Source organism: Alligator mississippiensis, chromosome 5 (assembly GCF_030867095.1).
Source record: "Alligator mississippiensis isolate rAllMis1 chromosome 5, rAllMis1, whole genome shotgun sequence".
Classification (NCBI taxonomy): Eukaryota; Metazoa; Chordata; order Crocodylia; family Alligatoridae; genus Alligator; species Alligator mississippiensis.
This window is the reverse complement of record NC_081828.1, coordinates 140,425,018-140,439,443: the sequence shown is the minus strand read 5'-3', so window position 1 is coordinate 140,439,443 and position 14,426 is coordinate 140,425,018. Positions and strand designations below refer to the sequence as shown.

The 14,426-nt window shown below is 41.4% G+C and overlaps 1 protein-coding gene across 1 annotated transcript in view; it reads right to left on the bottom strand.

Moving 5' to 3' along the window:
* Positions 1 to 14,426, bottom strand: part of ZNRF2 (zinc and ring finger 2) — an 82,379-nt gene that overhangs the window by 67,340 nt on the left and 613 nt on the right. The window lies entirely within an intron of this gene.

Genomic DNA, 14,426 nt, shown 5'->3' with positions numbered 1-14,426 from the left:
GAAGAGTTTGGGGGTCACCCTAAAGGTAACCGAGGTGCCCTCTGGGGTTTGCACGAAGGTCCCTGGTGAGCAAGGTCAGCGTCTCAGGCAAAGGCGGCGCGAGAGCAAACCATCGAGAAGAGGCGGGCACAGACAGCTTCAAGAATGTTACTTACACATTTTGAAGGGAAATTAGAATCTTCAGAAAAAGCTCCTGGGGAGCTCACCCTTACTCATTCAGTACCACGAAGGCTAGGGCAACCAAAATACTAGATAACTGAGCTTTTTGTTTAACTGGGAACATTTTGTTGAGAAATTTATTAACAACTTTATAAAAGTATTTGCCTCAGCCAGTAGTCACAACTTCGCAGCCACCAAAAATCTGAAGCTATAAGCAATCACTGGAAAAAGTAGCAAGTCACACCAATACCAGTTGCAAGTAAAGTTGAAAAACTTCAGTATTTTAACAAACCATGTCTGACTGTCGGACGGCACTGTAAACTTGTCCAAGTGACATGGCCAAAGTCAACCAAGTCCAATACTTCTGGCAACGAAGCATTTTGTTAGGCATTTATTTTAGTTAGCATGTGCTTTCTCTCACATCGGCAGTCTCCATGGCAGAAACTTGCAGCTTTCTGAGTGTAGATATTTTCTTAACTGCCCTTCTGAAAAGGATTATAAAAGCAAAGTGCACAAACATTTACAAAAACAGACCACTTGCAGAACAAATACTAAGAGGTAAGTCCATTATGCAAGTCATACATACCGCCCTCCAGTGATCTAGTCATAGCAACACCTAAGTTCTACCATGGGTATTTCCCATGCTTCTGGTCTTTGCTGGTTGTCCCTCTCAGTCCCCTTCTACTCTATGAGTAAGGATTTTTTTAAGCCTTCCCAGAAGCATTTGGATGTTGGCTACAGCCAAGGCTAGGGACTTTGACTAATGTGTGCCAATGCTCCTCCTGGGAGCAAAGCCAGAGGTTCCCAGCTAAAGGGTCTTGCCCCTCTGCTCATGGTCAGGCTAATCACCATATTTGGGGTCAGGAAGGAATTTTACCCCATGGTCAGATTGGTATGGACTGTGGGGGTTTTGGCCTTCCTCTGTAGCAGGGGGCATGGCCCTCTGCCGAGGAGTTCTTGAGCATATACTGACAACATTTTATAGAAGCAAGACACTGGCTCCCATGGTTCCACTGGCTTTATCTGTGGCAGGTTAGGGTGTTAGGTCTATGTTGTGTCAGGGTTGACAGTAGCCTAATGTAGAGGTTAGATTATGGTTTGTATGGGATGCTTTGGATAGGGATGATCCTGCCTCAGGCAAGGGGTTGGACTAGATAACCTCTGGAGGTCTCTTCCAGTCCTACTTCCCCTAAGTGTCACATTCATAGAGAACCAAAATGAGAATTCTGGTCCTTTTTTGACTCCCTTAGCTGATAGCAATTTACATTCTAATCCTCTCTTAAACCGTCACTGGAGGATAACAATGCCTGTGTGTTTAGTGCTCCATACTGGCATAATATTGAATCTCTAAGATAAAAACAAAAAATTCCACCAGCACAAAGAAAAAATTATTCCATATATGAAATGAGAGTTTCTGTCCTATCCCTTTTCTGCAATGTCATGGTATTTTTGTCTCATCAAGAAACTAAATGCCAGAGTTTGTTTTAGTACTCAGAGCTTATTTGTCCAACAATGTAACCTGTATTTCCTCTAAATTTAGAGCTATTACATTATTAGATTTTCCTGCAGAAGCAGACACTTTGCATTTTCCTTTCTGGGAGAGAGCCCTGTGGCCATTTATTCTTTAAAATGCTATGGATTATAAAACACAAATTCAAAAACCACAGATAAAATATAAACTAGCATATTTATGGCTGAACTAAGCTAGACAAAGAAACAAAAAAAAAAACAAACTTACATTAACATACTCCAGTCGAACACTCAAAAGTTAATGTCTCATCATGTTATATCCTCTATAACAGTTGAGTTATATGACTGTACACTGTGAAAAGTACTAAAATATATAGTCTTTTACAATGATAATATAATATTTCTATATTTTTTCATATGTCACACTATTCCAGTGTCATAACAGTCCAGGGGGACATCTTCTTTCCAAACCCTGCCCCCCCCACCCCCGCACATTCCCCCTCCCACCCAGCGTTTAATTCAACTGAATAGGTGAGGCAGCAAACTAATTTTATATATAATGCAGTTTATAATCTCTGATAAGAATGACAATTATTTCATTATTAGCCTGTCAACCTACCTCTAATCTCTTGTACAAGACTTATTATATGCCTTTAATGAAAGACACCTGTATTGACCTATGTGAACAATCTGCCTGGCACAAGCTGGCTAGATTTCTATCACAGAATCAAAGAGTCAGAAGGGATGTCTGGGGTCACCTGGCCCAACCCCTCTATATGAATGCAGGATGTGCTATTATTATATCATGTCTGACCAATGCTTATTCAGCCTCCTCTTGAAAACTTTCAGTGAAGGAGTTTCACAGCTTCCCTAGCCAGTTTATTCCATCACCTTACTGCTCTAACAGTGAGGAAAATTTTCCTGAGCTCTAAAATAAATCTACTTTCCTGCAATTTAAAGCCATTGTTCCATACCCTACCCTTCGCAGCCAGGGAGAACAATTGTTCTCTCTCTTCTGTACAGCAGCCTTTCAAATATTTGAAAACTACTATCATGTCCCCCCAACCCCTTAATCTCCATTTCTCCAAGCTGATGATACTTACCCGACAACAGAAGTGAATAAAAATATTTGAGAAGTAACCATCTGTCTCTAGTTCCTTTTCAACATATCTTCAAATCTACAGTCCATCTTGTACACAAGCACTGTGACTCCACCTAAAATTAAATGAAGTCATGAGAGTTTTTTTGATCCTGCTTCAGGGATGAAATGGGTCCATAGGACCCCAATTCATTTTTGCAGAAATTGGAAGGTGTGAAATGGGTCAGGGATGGAATTTTAACCCATGCTCAATATGAAGACCTGAACACCTTGAAAAGGGGATGACAAAGCCTTGAGTTAGACACCTTGCATATGATGATCCTACTGAATAAGGCAGAGGCCACAGAGAGGGGATATTCTAATTATTAAGGCAGCTGAGCGTCAGCCTGGAGAACTGGATTCTATTCCTGCCTTTACAACATAATTCTTGTGTGATGCTTGGCAAGTCACTTAAGCCCACCTTTTATGCACCTGACCCCCAAATGCACATTCCTCATTTGTTGGGTGCCTCATTTACAACCCAAGGGCCTGATCTGCTTAAGAGCTGAGCGCACACGGTTGCAATTAAAGCGAATGCAGTCTGTGTTTTGAACATGATGTGCTATAAGGCTAAGTACACTGATAAATCAAAAGGGGTACTTCAAAAGGGATACTGTAAAATAATGGATACTTTCAGGTTTTATTTTCTCTGTACCTCAGCTCTCCACAGTACAGCAAGAAAAACACCTGCTAATCCCCCAGAGATGGTCCAAAATTAAACCAGCATTTGTGAAACACTCTGATCCTCACAGTGTTTTGTAAAAGTATTGTAGAAAAGGTGATGGAGGAAGTGAATAATTCTGTTATAAGAGCAGGGTCTCAATAGTATGTAATAAGTGAGACATGAAACTGAAGAATAAAGAATATCTATCTATCTATCTATCTATCTATCTACCTACATATAACATATATGTATGTTATGATACAATTTTTAATTATGTGATCATGTATTTTTTCTACAGGACCTCTGCTTCCATACACAGACTGGAGTGTGTTCACTTTTAACACCCCCCCCCCATCTAATGTATATATATTTGATAGGGGCGGGGGGTGTTAAAAGTGAACACCCTCCAGTCTGTATATGGAAGCAGAGATCCTGTGGAAAAAATATATGATCACATAATCAAATATTGTATCATAACATACATGGCCCCAAATTAAAAGAGATACATAGGAGGCCAAATTAAGGTTCCACAAGTGGCAATATGAGATACTGTCACTACTACCTGTGTTCTCTCTTGTTCGGTAACTTCAAAGATCAAACTTCTTAAATAGGTGAGAAAGGCCCCAAGATACAAAATCATAGAAACACAGACTGCCTATACATGTGCTTAGGAGGTAAGGGGGGAAGTGGGAGGCATTTTAATTACAGAAGTTCCTGGGCAGCTGCTCTAATTAAAACGGCTCATCATCACATGCATTAAGCCCCCACTGCGTTTCAAAATGGCCATGGGGGCACTTTTAACTAAAGCTTATTCAACCATGTTTAATTAAAGTACCCTCATAGCCATTCTGAAAAGTGGGGGGCTTAATACACGTTACACTGAGGCAACACTAGAGTGCTCCAATTAGAACATGAAGCAAGCTCAATTAATCAAGTCTGCTCCAACATGTTCTAATTGAAATGCATTGAAGCTCATCTATATGCAGCCACAGAGAAGTAGGGCTGGAAAGGACCTCCAGAGGTCATCTAGTTCAGCCACCTGCAAAATGCAGGTGCACCCCATCCAAACCACCCTATAAAAATCAATCTTCTAACCTATTACCAAAACTACAGTCAAACCCAACACAAACACAAGATATACCAACCTAACCTGACATGGGTAAAGCAGAGGGCTGTTAAAGGTTGTTTAGGGTTGTTAAAATACACTTGAGAGATCCATGGAAGAGCTTAACACACCCTCCCTCCCGCACTACAGAGGAAGGCAAACATCCCTACAGCCTGTACCAATCTGCTCATAGGGTAAAATTCCTTCTTGAACCCAAATACGGTGTGATCAGTCTGGCCCTGAGCCTCTAACCACAAGCCTCCAGGTTTCAGTCCCAGCAGGAGCACTGACACACCCAGTCAAAATCCTCAGCCTTGGCTCCAGCTAACACTCAATGCTCCTAAAGAAGGTGTAAAAAAAACCCTGACATGTAGCAGCAGAAAGGGGGACAGGGCAGGATTCCTTCCCAACCCAGAAGTCAGCAGATCAGAATGTATTTGAGTGAAGATAAAAGGTGAAAGATGCAGCACCAATATAATGGTGGGGATGTAACAAAATTGACTTTTATGTTTGGCTATATTGCTGTTCTAGCAGATGACCAGATAATTGAAGTTTCCTATCAGTACCATCTCAAAATTTGGATAATTTTGTCACTTCCTTGAAGAGTACCTCACATTCACCTCTTCTCAACTTGGTAGCCTATAATAAATTCCAATCATCATATTGACAGCTTTTATTTTCACCCAAATATATTCTTCCTATCTTCTTCCTTCTGAACCAGAGAACAAGTGTATGTGTTTCTGACATTCACAAAAAGCTTATATTTAAAAATATGCATATTGCAAAAAGAATATTAGCCCTCATAATTGAAAATATCACTTAAAACTGTCTCTTCTGCAGCAGTGGGTGCCTCTGAGCTTGACTCAATAATAGTAATACACGGTATTACCATATTACAAACCAAAGGAAGTACTTATTTTTCAGTATGCTCCTGCCCCACATTAAATGGCTGGGGCACTCCCTGCAACCAGTTTGAGATCTTTCAGCTAGTTAAAGTTACAACTATATTCACTTTGTAGCTAGAGATTCAGCTACTCAACATTCAAACAACAAAAGATGTGAAATGTTCAGAACGTAGGAAATTGGGAAAACGGGTCCTGGGAAAACAGATGCTATGGTCCAGGTGGTACAGAGGATGACTATCAAATAAATACAGCCTATTTTCTAACCAGTACCATTATTTCCGATCACATGGGGGATAATTCAGAATTGTCAAAATAAAACATTCTTTTCAAACAAGCAAACAGAACTTCAATAACCTATGTAAGAAGTACTTCCAGGTATATAGCTTTCTGCCACATTTCAGCACAGACCACATCTTCATCAAGTTATAAAATGTTTGAAAAAGACCATGTTACAGCAACACTCCACTATAGGAATATAGAAAAACTGAAACATATTAAGAACAGTCTTAAAAGGACAACTATTTTGCTGCATTTGTTGACTGTGGTTCTCAGTGTTCTCCAAGACTGATTATTTTGTTATAAACCTGTCTCCTTTCATGTTGATTTTCCTGGGTTTTAATTTAACTTAAACATATCTAACAAAGTAGGCTATAGCCGATGAAAGCTCACGCATCTCTAAACGAGTTAGTTTATAAGGTGCTACACTGCACTGCCTGCTGTTTAAATAGGTCTGTTACTTTTCACAGAATAAAATCTCTCTGAACAACTGCAATCTGCTCCATTACCACTCTCAGGGCACATAGCATGTGGAAATTAATGGAGGTGATTATAGTAAGTAAAGAAACCATTAACAAGAAGTAGATGAATTGCAGGAAACAAAAGAGACCATCATTTGGCTAATGCACCCAGAATTACAGCAAAAAATAAATAAATCAGCAGAAAATCTGGACTCTATGCAGGATTATTAGTAGTCTAAAACAACATCAGCTGATGCTGTTTCAGACACTGAATCAAAAACATCTTCTTGGTGGGGCCACTTGTATGACTACCGTAGCTTCAGAAGGAAAACTTACCAAATCATACTGAGATCTTTAGTAGACAACATGTCCCAGAATTATTTAAAGTACATTCCGATTCTTACTGGTGATTAAAACAATTCATAAGACCACACAAAGAAATATCACTTAAAAGGCTGCTGGAAACTTGTCTGCTATTGTGTAACAGAGAGAGAATGCAAGGGGAGATATTCCAACAGGATGGGTGAGGAATTCAGAAAAAATTAAGAGAAGGTTTTGTCGGAAAAAGCAAACCAAAATTTCTATCAGGTACTGCCACTGTCTGGTAGCCAAAAGAAATATTTGCACATCCTATTAACATTAAGCAGTTTATTTCTTCCCAAGCTCAAACCTATTAGATTTTTCTTCCCAACATTGCTCCTTTTATTATTTGATTCCTCTATTCTATTTCTGTTGGGGGAGAAGGAAGAGAAGAGGACCTCTTCAAAAATGCTCTCAATTTCCACTCTTTTCCCCCCAGTCACTTTTATGGCCCACCCTTATTTATCCCTACACCAGAGGTGGGCAAAATGCAGCCTGCAGACCAGATACAGCCTGCCACACCATTCTATCTGGCCCGCGGGGCCCCTAAGAAATTTAGAAAATTAATATTTATCTGCCCCCAGCTGCCTGTCATGCAGCCCTTGATGATTTCCCAAAACTCAGTAAGCAGCCCTCCGCCCAAAATAATTGTCTGTCCCTGCCCTAAACAGTAGGTAACACAGTTCCAATACACTGAGGGCACCTATACACGTGATCAGGTCTGTTGGACCATGGTAGCTAGTAATTACCATACTTACTGCACTTCAGCAGACTCCAGCGTCATGTGCTGAAAAATGGCAGCGGAGGCTCTTTAACTAAAGCTCATTTGCCGAGCCATTTTTCAGCCTGTGTACAGTGATACACATGACATTCTGGGCACTTTAATTAGAGCAACTCTCTGAGTCACTTTAACCTCCCACCCCACTTGTCAAATCCTCTCTGGCTACTGAAAAGGATTAGCATTCTCTGTCCTCTCAACTGTTCTATGTCCAACTATGGTAGTGTAAGAGAGATGTAGCCATGATGGTCCAGAAATTATGCAAGAGGCAAGGTGACCTGAGGAAGAATGTGTTGCATTTGAAAGCTTGTCTAACTCTATCCCAACTACATAGTTGTTCCAATAAAAGGTATGACCCTAAGAAATCCTGGAATCTGTCCAATCACACATTCTACAAGCCTCCTAGGGACTGCTTACAGCAGACATCTCAGCTAATCTATCCACTCTTCTAACTTATGTACACACACATCTTTCTGCTACACTTCACTTCCAGCCCCGCCTCCATTTTGATCCTCTTTCATAATTAATAGCTCCAGAACCAGCTCCTAATGCTGCTCCTCACACCTTTTCAAGCAGAAGCACAGCCATATTGAGAGAATTCATGCCTATTTCCCTTCTGAACCCAGAGTTCTAAATACCAATAATGAAAAGCTGACTGGTCAGTGTTCACTCAGTTACAGCCTGGGAAAAGCTATGAATGGCAGCCTGGGCATGTACCCAGTAGTTCTACCTACACTGAAGCTAGGAAGTTAGTTAAGGAAAAGTTTAGATTTTCCAGGAACTTTTCTGCTTTCCCTGGAGATGTTACCTAGATGAATAGATATTTCTAGCCATACAAAAATGCAATAGGCTAAAACAGCAACAGCTAAACAGTATCATTGCTTCCAACTGCACTGTCTCCTAACACAAAAGGTCTTGTACAGCAAGGTCTTGTACCTTACATTCTTTCCCCCAAAACTCACTACACCTTCTACCCTCTGCAAAAACAGATAATTAAACTGACTGGAGTGTCAGAGTCCTTTCTACTGCTCCTTAAAGCAATGGTACCTATATGGCCTCAGGGGAAAATTATCAAAAGGAATGGAGGGACAAGAGAAAGTGGAGCCCTTTCCCTTGGCAGAGGCAGAGAACACAAAATAAGTAAGTGCAAGAGCATCACCATCTCTCCCTCACCAGTCAATATCAGGTTTCCAGTGAGGAAAGAAGAAGCTCCTCTCCTAGAAGCTATAAAAAGTTTGAGAAGTAAAAGGGAAGGAGACTCTAGAACAAACTCCAAGTTGACTTCCCACTTATACAAGTCAAGCAAAACATCAGGGACTTCAGAGATAGCAACACTCTAGTGCAGATGTGTCAAACTCATCTGCCCTTGCAGGTTGAACTGGGACTGACACTGTGCTGTGGCGCCAGGTCCAACCTGCGCGCTACAGGCAGCACATGCTAGTCCCAGGGCTGGTTGTGCACAAGGCATGAAGGATCAGCAGAGTGCATGCGCTGCCTGTGGCATGCAGGCTGGATCCAGAGCTGCAGGCAGCACAGGCTAGCCTGAGGTGCCACATACAGCCCATACTCCAAACCCCATGCCACGTGCACTGCTCAATTCAGCCTGCACCCCTTGCTGACCCTGCATGCCATGCACACAGAAAACCCTGGGGCCAGTATGTGTTGCACACAAGGCTGGACTGGCTGCAAACCCTCCACACAGCACAGGGTGTGTGCTGCATTTGTCACCTTAATGCACCAGCCCTGTGCGCTGGCTCCAGCACGACCCAAACCAGACCAACCCCAGAACCAGTTCACAGGGCCTGTCTAGCAGGGTGCCACATGCAGTATGCATTCCAAATCAACACTCTGTTTTGTAAGCAGGGCATGCAGTGCTTGGTCCAGCCTGCATGCAATGTGATACCCAAGAAAGGTATGCATGAGTGTTGGGCAAGGATTCTGACACCAGCTATGTTTTAAAATCAAGTATTTATAGATTAACATTCCATCAAAATAAGCTAAGTGCCAATATAACATGTATTCATTTAAATGAACATATGCAACTCTTTAAAATTCAGACAGAAGTGTTTTTTATCTTAAAACTGATTTAATACCTCAAGCTCTTGGAACTGAAAGAACATGAAAAAAAAAAAAAATCGGTAGTTTTCAATTTGACAGTATGCTATGCATAATCAACTTCTGAAAGTCTTTTTCTACGGCAAGGAAGAAATCAAATTCAAACAGAAATATACCATTTTTATTAGGTTTACAGTTAAAAAAGCCACTTGAGAGGCAGCATTTATGAAACTTTTTATAGTTTTTTTAAGTTACAGTATCACCATTCAAATCGACAATGCCCTTTTAAATATTTTCTTAATTTTTTTAATCAAGTTAAAGTAGCAGAATTAGAACTGAAGTAGAAAATACAATTAGTACTTAGCATTTTCTATGTTATTCAAAGTTTAGTCCCACCAAGAAACGTTTAATTTGAAGTTTACTTTCTTCTCCCTATTCGTCTTTCTCAAAAAGAAGTTTTGTTACAGGATTCAAGCTGTTTGCACTAGGAATTTTTCACCAAAAGTTCTCCTTGCTGTGATCTCTAGTTCAGCTTTAGAAGTAGGAGCACTAAACTGGGTCTTTGGTGGATACTACTTTTCCAATGATAGTCATTCAATACATCCATCAGCAGCTACATCAGTGGTCTCCAACCTTTTTAAGTAGGAGATCACCTTTGGCATTTAAAAGCAACTCAAGATCTACCATGCACCGCAGCCACCCTCCACCCCATCTGGCAGGTAAGTCTGTGGGGAGGGAAAAGGGAGCAGATCAAGGGAGAGGAAGAAAAAAAATGATTTCAGGGTGCACCTCCCCAGCAGGTAAGTCCCACGCAGCAGGGGCCCCACTTAATTTACCCCTCCTCCTGCCTCCGCGGCACTGTCCCTCACTGCGGGGGGGCCTCCATGTAGCCCCTGCCACTTCCCTGCCCCACAGACTGACCTGCTGGGCTGGGGTGTGGGTGCATGCATGCAGGCACTCGGCTCCCCCCAGCCTCAGATCAACTCCAAGAGGTTCTGAGATCAACCAGTGGATTTAGATCCACCTGTAGATGACCACTGAGCTACATGAAGCCCAGTGTACAATTGAAGCCTCCATTATTGGAACTGAACTGGTTATTGAAATGAGAAATTATTGCTTTAAAAAAAAAAAAAGGCCTATCTTAGTAACTTGGTATAATATAGGGATAGCTTGCATGATATACAAGTTAGTTTTGACCTGAAGTAGTGATACAAATATAAATTATGTAGTTCAGGGTAGTTAAACTACATCATCTCTCCAAGGCCAAGTTTTAAACAGTTGTTAACAGGAAATCTGATGCAAAGACTGGTTTCTCAGTCAAGAAACAAAACTTAGCAGCTCTTACAGAAAGAATTTAATTACTAAACTTTATCTCCTCACATGTAGTTGGGACTTTGTACTATGTTGCAAGACAGAGGTTATAGAGCACATTTGGGTTTAGAATCTACTTCTAACTATAAGGTAAGGCACAGAGTTTGCAGACTTACCCACATGCTTAACGTTATATAATCTAGACTTAAAAACAGAGCCATATGCATACTTAATACACTGAGAATAAGCACTTGCTAGATCTGTTAGTAAACTGAACTGTCTAGAATATAGTAACTCACAAGATGCACAGCAACATTCGATTCAGTTGTACTTTGATCATAAAGGTTTGTAAGCCTCCAATCGGATGTGAACACAAGAGTCTATGAAGTAAAAGAGAGCTCTGACTTTTGGAAAAGATATAAAAATATTAATTATAATATGTTAAGCAAAGGAATGTAGCAAACATCAGATCATACTTTCCTATATCGCAACAAATGACAACATTTAATTCTTTGCATTGTAGTGTACAACTAATACTATTAGCATGATAATGTTTAAAATAAGTGACACGTCAGATAGCTAATACTTAAACCTTGTTCAGGAATGCAAACCTATTCAGTAAAAAAGTGACAATGGAGTACAATTTTATTACAGCAAATTAATTATAGTACTCGAGCAAATACAGCACCCACATGTCACTGATGGATGAAGCCAAGCAGTGTGCCTGAAAATATAAACACTTTATTCTTTGCACATTAAACTGATTTTCCAAAGAAACTGCTGAACTGATACTCAAACTATAACTGTCAGTATAAAAAGAAACTTCATTTATCTTGCAGGTTACAAAACAAGAGAGGATTTTTGAGGCATGCTCACAGTATACAAAGTAATTGCCAGGCACCACGCCTAGACAAGCTTGAGCTAGTCACCAGCAGGACAAAAACAGTCCTCCAAGTTATTTTCCACTAGAGTCTTATTAACTTATCATCTCCAGCAGGGCCATTTATACCAAGCATCTGATAAATTACACATGCACACAGACCTATACTGGAATTTACTCAGGTAAACGTTTTGGAAAGTTATGTTGCTGATGTTACAGAACATTTAGTTACATTGCAAATATATATATTCACACGTACAGGCACAAACATGCATTAGACAGTTGTGCTGTGTGAGAAAGTTTGAAAAATAAAGGTCCTCCTGTCCTAAGCAGCCATTCATTTCAATAACAAAGAACAAAACTCAGGAAAAAAGTTGATTCAGACTGATTCACATGTACAGCTAATTTAGCTGATCACATTTTGTATCTTGATAATCAAAACCCTAACATCCAGGACCCATCAAAATCATCTTAAAAAAAAAAAAAGGTTATTCAGCTCCAGTAGGGCATAAATTCTATATTGTCTCAGACAATTAACACTAATGCTTTATCACTCCGGTTTCAAATGCTGATGGGAAATAAGACATAGCGAGCAACCAACCAGTGTTCTACAGAAAGCACATTTATGCAAATATTATCATCTGAATTTGGAACAAGAGGAAAAATATGGCCTGCAATTAATTAGGTAAAATTCTCATGCTCAAGAAATCTCAACCAATCACTGGGAGGGAAGGGGGGACACCCAAGCTGCATATTTTGATCTTTGATTCCTACCCCATATTTTATCCCATTTCTCCTTGCAACTATGCAGGCTCCACTGAAAGATTTAAAGGGCAAAATCATTTTCTTCAACAAACAAATTACTAAACATTAAGTTTTAATCTCTCTCTCACTATATTTTAGCTGTAGAATAAGCAGTGGCACAGCACCCTTTGACTGCCGAGGGAATTGTACACAACTGTTTTCCTACATACTGTAATATTCTGACACAGCAACCATCCTTACACCAGAGCCCTGATCTGATTAAAGTCGATAAACAGAGAGTTAATAGATATGCAGCAGCCTGGCACTATACAAACACATATGCTTATTTTTTCTCTTTCAAGGACAAACGCTCCTTAGTAAGGTAGCCTGACACTTTCCATTCTTGTGTTCAGCCACAGAACTAGGAAGAGACAATAGCAGACTGAGGAGATGACAGGACTGTCTTCAGGTCTAAACACACAAAAAGGCAGCCAACAAAGAAGTCTATGTGTTGAGAGGGGTGGGGGGTGTCACTCATGCCAATCAGCCAAGAAGCGTAAGGACTGGGAAGAAAAAGATCTTAATTTGACCTTCTGTTCTTGAGATTATGCCACTTTCATTAAGGACTGAGAATGAGTTTCAAAAATAAACCCACAAGATATTCCATGTCACAGAAACTATGTTCGATGGCAACAAACAAATAGATTTAGCAGCATAAATGGATAACCTTTAAGACAGGCACTTTGCACTGAACAACCTTTCCCCCAAAACAACCAGTTTTGATCTCCTTTCCAAGTCAGCTAGTCTTTGCACATATATATTAGGTTCCTATAGCTTTTAAAAGAATGACCCCATCAATGTCCCGCTGCACCGCAGCATTTGCCCTTCTGACATGAGTGGCCCTTTGATAGCCAGTGTCACTGAAGGAAGTCAGCTCAGCTTCACCTAAAAACTTATGCTTGAAAGAAATGGCTTAGTATATGAACTCCCCCCGTACCCAAAACTATTCATTCAAATTGTACTGTAAAGAAAAAAAGTCTACACCCAAGAGATTCATTGTTTACTTTGACTCTGCTCCCTGTAAGTTGTCAGTGGTTTTCAACCTTTGTTCATTTGTGAACCCCAAAACAATTTTGAATGGAGGTGCAGACCCCTTTGAATTCTAAGTGTGGGTAGTCACAGACTTTTGATTGAGTACAGTCATCTTTCGTGGACTCCATAGACATAGTCTGCGGACCCCCACGGGTCTGTGGACCACAGGTTGAGACCCAGAGTTAAGTAGTTTTGCTCAACCCTCTGTCTGCAGCTTCAAGGAAATACACTCTGGTACACCAGAAATGAACTCATATAGTGTGGTTTTGGTGAGAAGGGCTCTTTAAAGGAACTCAGCTCATCTATAACATCAGCATCTCTGCGGGAAGGAAGAGAACCCAGAGAAACTTGCAGTTACACTACTGTCACTAGCAACCAGCTTTCATTGGAGAAAACCCCAAGTCTCTGGACCAGGAACAAGCTGTGACCACGTGGTTTTGCTTTGTTGGGGGTTTTTGCCTCTCTGAAGCCGGATTTCTGCCCCAAGGAAAAGCAACAGCACCAACGCATGATCCAATTAACTCCTAACGATGTAAGGAACAGGCCAGGGTATTTACCCAGTCACTGATTACAGCTATTAAAGTCTGAAGTTCTAGGCCAAAGCAGCTTCTTTCCCTCTCACCCCAGCGACTGCTGCATTGCTGTGGGGTTTCATTTCTACATCCCCCTCCCCCCTCCCTCCTTCCGCTTTTAAGCCTCCTAGAATAAGACCAGCCCCACACGGCGGGCCCAGAAGCGCGGGAGCGCCCTGTCTGGGGGAGGCTGTGCCCTGAAGTCATGGTTCACGATGCACAGCCATTAGGGGCTGGAAGGGGCCTCGCAAGATCATCGAGTCCAGCCCCCAAAGAAGCCCACCCTCAAATCCTGTCCCCCCCGCCGCAGCCAGGTGCCGAGCCCCGCGCCCCTAACACGCCGCCGGCGGGGCCGTGACGGGGGCAGGGAGAGGACGCAGGGCTCCGCGGGTGGCGCCCTGCCCCTGGGGCGGGACTGGGCCAGGGGGAAGCTCGTTACACAGCCTGGGAAAGTCC